This window comes from Panthera uncia, chromosome E3 (assembly GCF_023721935.1).
Source record: "Panthera uncia isolate 11264 chromosome E3, Puncia_PCG_1.0, whole genome shotgun sequence".
NCBI classification, from domain to species: domain Eukaryota; kingdom Metazoa; phylum Chordata; class Mammalia; order Carnivora; family Felidae; genus Panthera; species Panthera uncia.
Window position 1 is genome coordinate 25624201 of NC_064815.1, and position 9278 is coordinate 25633478.

Consider the following 9278-nt stretch of genomic DNA (forward strand, 5'->3'; position numbering starts at 1 on the left):
CAACAACAACAACAACAACAAAAACACAGCTGGTGGGTAATTTTTCCCCTCCCGTGGCTGGAAACTTGGGCAAGTGCTCTTTGTCCCTTCTGCCTGCTCCTCGAGGGTCCTCTGGTCACTGTAAAGTCGCAGAACATAGTCCCCGTTCAGAACAAGTTATGGCTCAACCTCGAACTCACTGAGGGGTGTCAGGCCGGGCTGACAGATTTGGCTGGTAAAGAAACGACCAGACCTTTTTAGATTTGACAGTTTGTCATTTACATAGAGAGCAAAAGCGAGTTGGGCAAAAGTATCAATAACCCACGTCCTTGCTCAACAGGATGACACCCAAAACAAAAGACGATAGTGTAACATGAAGAGTTGAGTTGTTCCCACCTTATTTTGTCCCCCCACACCTGCCTCTGGCCGTGCCCATGAGATCATGATTGAGCTGAAGTTGGATGCTCAACTGACTGAGCCACCCAGGAGCCCCTTGTTTATTTATTTCTTTATCATAGGCACTTTTAGTGTTTATATGCAGATAAATGCAGATACAAATTTATAAAAGCTAAAGTCAGAAAATTCAATTGCACTAATGTTAAGTAAAATTAATAAGAAGTACCAGAGAAGTATGTCAAATACTACATTTAAAAAAGTATCTTGGGGTGCCTGGGTGGCTCATTCATTCGGTTAAGCGTCCGACTTCGGCTCAGGTCATGATCTCGGGGTCCGTGAGTTCGAGCCCCGCGTCGGGCTCTGTGCTGACAGCTCGGAGCCTGGAGCCTGCTTCCTTCGGATTCTGTGTCTCCCTCTCTCTCTCTGACCCTCCCCCGTTCATGCCCTGTCTCTCTCTGTCTCAAAAATAAATAAACGTTAAAAAAAAATTAAAAAAAAAAACCCAAAAAACTATCTCAAGGGGCACCTGGGTGGCTCAGTTGGTTAACTGTCTGAGTTTTGATCTCAGCTCAGGTCTTGATCTTGGGATGGTGAGTTCAAACCCCATGCTGGGCTCCGTACTGGGTGTGGAGCCTACTGACAACAAAAGAAAACAAAACAAACCATCCCGAGACTGGGGTCGAGGGGGAAAATGGGGAGCTGCTGTTTACTAGGCGTAGAGTTTGAGTCTGGGGTGATGGAACTGTTCTGCAAGGGGTGGTGACAGCAGCTACACAACATGAATATGCTTAATGCCACTGAATTATATCCTTAAAGCGGGTTAAAGTGGTACGTTGTGAGGTATACACATCTTACCAAAATAAAAAACCGTGCCGAGAAAACTTACATGAAACACCTTCCGTAAGTCCACGGAATGTTTATACTGTTATCCGAGTTTCTCAAGAGCCAGTGTATAAACAGATTCTACCAGCACCCTTGATTATTACACATCTGAGCTGCCCACCCACCCTTATATTTTATTTATAAACTCCATAGTGTCATTTTGGTTGGTGGTATACTTCAGAGTTTCATGAGACACAGCAGAGAAAAATGTGAGCTACAGCCATGGGCACTGAACACATTCTATCTTCCAATGATGGGTACGACAATATCTTTCATCTTGGGGCACCTGGTTGGCTCAGGAGGTGGAGCGTGCAACTCTTGATCCCAGGGTTGTGGGTTCAAGCCCCACGTTGGGTGTAGAGATTACTTAAAAATAAAATCTTAAAAAAAAAAAATCTTCTATCTCATATGCTCTTTGAGGACCTTACTACTTTTACTACTAAGAGATGCTGAGTCCCCCTTGAATTCTGGGTAGGCTTGTAACCAACCTTGCAGTAGCCATACCAGATGTTTTTCAAACTTAGGTCATAAAAATGCAGTTCAGTTCCTTTCTTTTCTAGATTACTCCCCCTGGAGTGGCCTTCTGCCACCTCATAAGCAATGCAACCGCCCTGAGGCCGCCATGTTGTAAGGGAGCCCCAACTAGCCCAAATGGAGAGGTCCCAAGGCTACTGGAAGAGTATGAGAAGGCTGGCCAGCCCTCGCTGCTAGGCTCCCACCACCATTTATTTGCAACTGCATAAGATACCTGAGCCAGAACCACCCAGCCAAGCCCTTCGAGAATTTCTGATGCGCAGCCACCGTGAGAGATAATAAAATGATTGTTGTTGTTTTATGCCATGAAGCTTTGAGGTGAGTCATTATGCAGCCACAGTCACTAGAACAGACATCGTAAGCTACCTTGAATCCGGTGCAAAAATCTAAATCCATGCACGACCTCCGGGCAGGATTTTAAAGTAACTTAAAAAGAAACTTCCCATTTCCCATTTGACCTCAGCCTTGGTGGTGAACGTGCTGCTGATCATTGTTTTGGGGATCTTGTTCTCTTGTATTTCAGTTTAACCTCAGTGAGGCTGTCTTTTTCCATAAATAAGTCATTTCAGAAACACGAAGATTAGCAACTGACAAACCAACCCAAGGTACGGTTATACTGTATTGGGACCTTACAAAGCCTTATTAATTTTGAATATTGGGATCCATGGATTTTCCTAGAAATGGTAAAAGTTAAAGTATTTTATGTGTTTACTCCAGATATTTAAATATTTTGCCTTGGGGCGCCTGGGTGGCTCAGTCAGTTGAATATCTGACTCTTGATTTCGGCTCAGGTCCTGATCTTGTGGTTCGTGGATTCGAGCCCCACGTTGGAGTTTGTGCTGACAGTGAAACATTAAAAAAAAAAAAAAAAAAAAAAAAAAAAAAAAAAATTTTGACTTAGTGGGGCACCATCATACATTTATTTTTTAAAACACAAAAATGAAAATCAGAAGTTTAAGTATAATATGTATATATGGAGGTTTAAAAAAATTATCTTGAAATTTTACACAAAGAATTTTGTGTAAATTTTTCCTTTTTCAAGTGTAGAATTATTTTTGAGATTTGTATGAAGTCTTCTTTAATAACTTCATTTGTAAACTATTTATCTCAGTAGCTTTATTGACATGTAATTCACGTATTTACATCTACATTAAAATTCACCTTGAAAATTGTTTTTAATGTTTATCTATTTAAAAAACTTTTAATATTTATTTAGTTTTGAAAGAGAGATAGAGTCAGGTGGGGACTCCGGGGGGGAAGAGAGAGAGAGAGAGAGAGAGAGAGACAGACAGACACAGAATCCAAAGCAGGATCCAGGCTCTGAGCTGTCAGCACAGAGACAGATGTGGTGGGGCTTGAACCCACGAACTGTGAGATCATGACCTGAGCCAAAGTCAGACACTCAACCTATTGAGCCACCCAGGTGCCTCTAAAATTCACCCTTTTGAACTGGAACCAGTTCAGTGGTTATCAGTATATTCTCTGAGCTGTGCAGCCATCACCATTATCTGACTCCAGAACATTTTCATGGCCCCACAGAAGAAATCCTGTACTCAGAGCGATCACTTCCTATTGCCCTCTTCCCCCTGCCAGCCCCTGGCGGCCACTAATCTACTTTCTGTCTCTGTGGATTTGCTTATTCTGGACATTTCAGACTACGTGGAATAATTATAATGTGCAGCATTCTGCGTCTGACTTCTTTTCAGCTAGCATAATGTTTCAGGGTTCAGCTATGTTGCAGCATGTATCAATACTTCTTTCTTTTTATGGCTGAAGAGTATTCCATCGCATGGTTACAATGTATTTTATTTATCCATTCATCCACTGATGGATATTTTGGTTGTCATCGCTTTTTGGTTACTATGAATAATGCTGCTTTGAACATTCATGTTTGCATTTTTGTGTGAACGTTCGCTTTGAATTCTCTTGGGTATATACCTAGGAGCAGAACTGCTGTGTTATTGGGTAACTCTGAATTACTAAGCTGTTTCCCAAAGTGGCTCTACCATTTTGCATTCCCACAAGCAACATAAAAAAGTTCCCATTTTTCTACACATTCTTGCCAACACATGGTGTTTTCCAATTTTTTGATTACTGCCATCCTGGTGGGTGTAAAATGGTATCTCATTGTGGTTTTGATTTGCATTTCCCTAACGACTAATGATGTTGAGCATTTTTTCATGAGCTTATTTGCCACTTGTATATGTTCTCGGGAGAAATGTCTTTTTTTTTTTTTTTTTTTTTTTGAGAGAGAGAGAGAAAGAGTCTGTGTGTGAATGCATGTGCGCCTGCACAAGTGGGGGAGGGGCAGAGGGAGAGGGAGAGAGAGAATCTTAAGCAGGATCCTTGCCCAGTGTTGAGCCCAATGCGGGGCTCGATCTCAAGACAGTGAGATCATGACCTGAGCTGAAATCAAGAGTTGCATACTTAACCGACTGAACCACCTAGGCATCCCAGAAATGTCTATTTATTCTTTTAAAATTAATGTTTACTTATTTTTGAGGAGGGGGAGGCTCAGAGAGAGAGAGAGAGAGAGAGAGAGAATCCCAAGCTGGCTCCATACTGCCAGTGCAGAGCTGGACACAGGGCTCAAACTCACAAACTGTGAGATCATGACCTGAGCTGAAATCAAGTGTCGGATGCTTAACTGACTGAGCCACCCAGGAGCCCCAGAAATGTCTATTTCGGTACCCATTTTTTCATTTGAGTTATTTATCTTTTTGTTGTTGAGTTGTAAGAGTTCTTTATATATCCTGGATGCTAGACTATTATCAGATAGACTATTTGGAAATAATTTCTCCCATTCTATGCGTTGTGTTTCACTTTCTTTTTCTTAAAACAACCAGTTAATGGGGTGCCTGGGTGACTTGGTTGAGCATCCAACTTCGGCTCAGGTTTGTGGGTTTCAGCCTCACGTTGGGCTTTGTGCTGACAGCATGGAGCCTGCTTTGGATTCTCTGTCTCCCTCTCTCTCTGCCCCTCCCCTGCTCACACTCTGTGAGCTTTTCGAAGTGGCTCTACCAATTTATAACTCTCCTACTCAGCTAAAAATTCTCACTGATCAATTTTGGTCATGGAGGGTACTGAATGTAGTTTTTGCCAATCTGTTGTGCATAAACGGTAATTTATTTGGCGTGTGTGTGTGTGTGTGTGTGTGTGTTTTATAAATTGCACCAAATTTACCATTTCAGCCAATTTTTTTTTCATTTTAGCCATTTTTAAGTGTACAATTCAGTGGCATTAATGATATTCACAATGTTGTGCAACTATTACCATATCTATGTCCAAAACTTTTCTGTCACCCCACATGGAAATTTTATACACATTAAGCAATAACTTCTCTTCTCCCCCAAGTCCTTGGTAACCCTTCCTCTACTTTCTGTCTCTATGAGTTTGCTGGTATCTTTTAAAGCTCCTGGGCACCAAATTTTATTATCAGTGAAGTTACAAAATAATCTTCCAATTTACAAAGCTTCAAGTTGAAAGTTAGGACGCAGAAATATACATGGGCATAAAATCCTTTAACTGCTTTCTTTTAATTAGCCCTCTCCAGCCAGTCTGAAACCAGGAGAATAAGGTCAGTGAGAGAACATGCTGAGGGCTTTTCAGATAGTGTGCATCTGATTTCTTATCACGATGCCATCATTTCTCTGCCACCTCTGAACATTCTATTTCAAATACATGTAAATTGCCTTAACTCTTTTTTTTTTTTTTTTTTTTTAAAGTAAGCTCTACACTCAACGTGGGGCTTGAACTCATGACCTTGAGATCAGGAGCCACATGCTCTACCAACTGAGCCAGCCAGGCACCCCTGTTTTTACTCTTTAGAGCAGGGTTGTTAACCTGAGGTTCTGAGATGGTTCATGCATAAATCATTCAGTAAGTCCATGAACTTGAATGGGTATAAAATTACATCTTTAACTAACAGCTAGCTAAGAGTTACAATGCTTTAATTGAAGGAGAAACCACAGCAGTGTTAGTGGCACCTGTCGCTTTGCCACGGCTAGAAATCAGGGATATTTTCATATCAGATCTCGGTCGTTGCAGAAACTTCGAAGCATCAATTACACTAGTCATTCTTTGAAAATTATGGTACTTATTAGAGCCCCTGCTAGAGCTTGCTATTTAAAGCGTTAATAGGGGCACCTGGGTGGCTCAGTCAGTTAAGTGATGCTTGATCTCAGTTCAGGTCCTGATCTCAGGTTCATGAGTTCAAACCCCTCATTGGCCTCCGTGCTGTGCGTGGAGCCTACTTAAAAAAAAAAAAAAAAAAAAAAGAAAGAAAGAAAGAAAAGTGTTAACAAAGAAGCGTGTAGCTTGCCGTATCACAAGTTAAAATTCTTATTTGAATTATTTTTTATCTTTTTTAATGTTTATTTATTTATTTTGAGAGAGAGTGTGTGTGAGCACGGGAGAGGCAGAGAGAGAGAGGGAGAGAGAATACCAAGGAGGCTCCGCACTGCCAGTGCACAGCCCAACGAGGGGCTCAAACTCATGAGCCGTGAGTTCCTGACTTGAGCCGAAATCAAGAGTCAGATTCTTAACCAACGGAGCCACCCAGGTGCCCCAAATTAGTTTTTAATTGTAGTTAATATTTTGGCTGAATTCCAGTAAAATTTGTTTCCTTTGCAAGTCTATGCATTTTACTTCATGAGGTGTTTTGGTTTTTTTTTCCCCAGATTTTATTTTTAAGTAATCTCTACACCCAACGCGGGGCTCAAACTCACAACCCTGAGATCAAGAGTCGTTGCACATTCCACCGACTGAGCCAGCCAGGTGCCCTGCTTCGTGAGTTTTAGATTATTATTCTGAGCATTATTCTTCATCAGACTACCACAAGGTCTGAGGCACAAACGAGATTGAGGACTCTTGGCTTTTTCTACCCACAGGATGGCAATTTGGGCCAGATGAATCTTTTTTCTGTTTTTATTATTTTTTTTAATGTTTATTTATTTCTGAGACAGAGAGAGACAGAACATGAGTGGGGGAGGGGCAGAGAGAGAGGGGGACACAGAATCCGAAGCAGGCTCCAGGCTCTGAGCTGTCAGCACAGAGCCTGACGCGGGGCTCGAATTCCCAGACTGCGAGATCATGACCTGAGCTGAACCCGGACGCTCAACCGACTGAGCCCCCCAGGCGCCCCAGTCTTTTTTCTGTTTTTAAAGGATTTGGGGACACCGACTAAGGTTCATTAGTCAAAATCTGCATTAGAGCACTGCTTTGCTGTCTCTTGATACATATAAGAACCCCCCTAGGTCCCAGGAAATTTTACATCTTCTATGCCCAAAGGGCTCAAACTTGGCTGTTAGGAGCCCCCCTCCCCCCGGCAGAGGATACTGTTTATTTGAGTCCTTGTTGGTACATCAGTTCTCTTTCTGCAAGTGTTTTCACCACCAGGACCATAAAATACTGGCTTTGCATTTTGATGGAGCAGGCACAGGTGTGGACCCTCTGGCCTACCCCAACACACATACCTCCATTCCCATGGCAATGGCCTTGGAGCAAGTTCAGCTTCATGACTGGAGGCAGGACGGAAAGTATCTCCCCGCTTCTTGGTCTGGCAGGTGGGTGGCTGAGTAAGGGAAAACCCACCTCACATAGTCAGGTCTGGGTGCCCTCCGGAGAGACCCCGAAGCCTTGGTTTAGCCTGGAGCCCTCTGAGACAAGGTCGCTTGGGTATCGCGCATGGGCCCAGATTTAGCCTGACCATGTAACGCTCTCGCCTCGGGCGAGATTTCTTCCTTCTCTCCAAGTGGATTCTGAGTTCTCCACAGCCCCTCTCAGGTGGAACCCTCCAGGTGGGTCCAGCTGGCCTCCAAGCCTCAAGCCTGAGTTCCCCTGCCCCCAACCTCCCCCCACCCCGTCTCCGCCCCCGCCCCTCCCCCTCCCATCAGTCTATGGATGATCTTCCCTCTATCTCCTCCTCCTCCTCTTTGCCCTGACACAGCTCACCGCCCCTCCCCAGACCTCCGCGCCCTCCCGGGCCCCCTGCCCTCATTTCTGCCCCTTCCAATCCCTCCTCCCTCTGCCCCTGACCTTCCGGCCCCAGGATGATCTGTCTAAAATGCAGAACTGACCATCTCTGCTCCCATTTCAAGCTGGCTCTGGTTCCCCAGTGCCTTCAGTTCTGGCCTGGCATTCAAGACCCTCTCACCTGGCTGTTCTGCCCCCTCCCTGCCCCTCACACCTGGGGCCCCCGGCCCCACCGGTGCCCCGACAGGCAGCCTGGGCACATCTGCCATGTGGTTGCGGTGCATGGGACAGCCCCCTGTCACTGCTCGTCACGCTACGATGGGCCTGCCTGGCTGCCCGCCCTGCTACCCCGTGGGCCCCATCTGGCACAGAGTGGGCACCTGAAATGTCCCCCACCCCACCACAAGAAATGTTGCTGCCACTGGACAATGGCGGTGGTTTCCTCAGGGCCCCAGAGTCCGGGCTTTCTGGAAGCACCATTTTGAGTAGCAGGCCTGAGGGTGTCGCCCTGGGGGCCACGCTGCGGGGAGTCCCCTTTCTACTTGACCTCCTGCTGCTGGCCCTTCGCGCCTCTTGGAGAACCCAGGGTGGTCCCCATTCTCTGCTATTCTCCCCCAAGTTCATTTTACCCTGGGAACACCTCAGGAGCAGCGCCCGACTCGCCAGCGGGAGGTGGGCGCAGACCCTTCTGCACTTCCTCACGTGCCCCCAGTTCAGCAAAGGTGACGGGCTTCATTCCTTTTGCCCTACTTCCACGTCCAGATTCCTGCTTGGGGGCACTCCAGGGGGGCCCCCTGTGCCAGGAGGGGAGGGTGGGGAGGGCCTGAAGGCCCACACACTTTGGGCTCACGTCTTAGCCCCGCCCTGAGGCCACTCTGGACACTTGCAAGGGGCAGTCCCCTCAGGGAACGAGGATGGAGCCCCAGGCTTGGGGTGCTGTCTGGGGCTCAGCATCTTGCTGGAGGGAGGAATGTTCTGGGACTCCAGATGACTGAGAGGCAGAAGGCAGCCAAACAGAGCTCTCACCAGCCCCTGGGCCTCTGCCCAGCTTGAGCCTCACCCCAGATCTCCTCTACTCCAGGCAGGGTGGGACAGACCCCAAACCACCAGGGCCTGGCGGCAAGAGCGCAAAGGGCCCCTGGCCAAATGGATGGAGATGTGGGAGGCCGAGGAACAGGCTGCTCTCCAGAGCATTGGCCTTGCACTCCTCCTTCTGCGAGACGGCAGCCGGAGCACGGCTGTCACTTCCAGGTCATTTTGTGAATCAGGATTGGGTAGCTGCAGCAGCAAAGCCCCGGGAGCCCCATGCGGGTGCCAGTGCCCCCCGTGTGGGGAAGGGCATGTGGGTGCTGCAACCAGCAGACCCAGGAGGATCACTGGTCTGGGGGGAGGGGTCCCGAAAGGCACATCACTGCAGGCTGTGCAAGGACACAGCTGGGCAGGGGAACCCTGAGTCTGTGGCCCCGGGTGTTTAGATTGAGGGAGGGGCGTGTGCTTTGGCTCAGCAGGAAGGA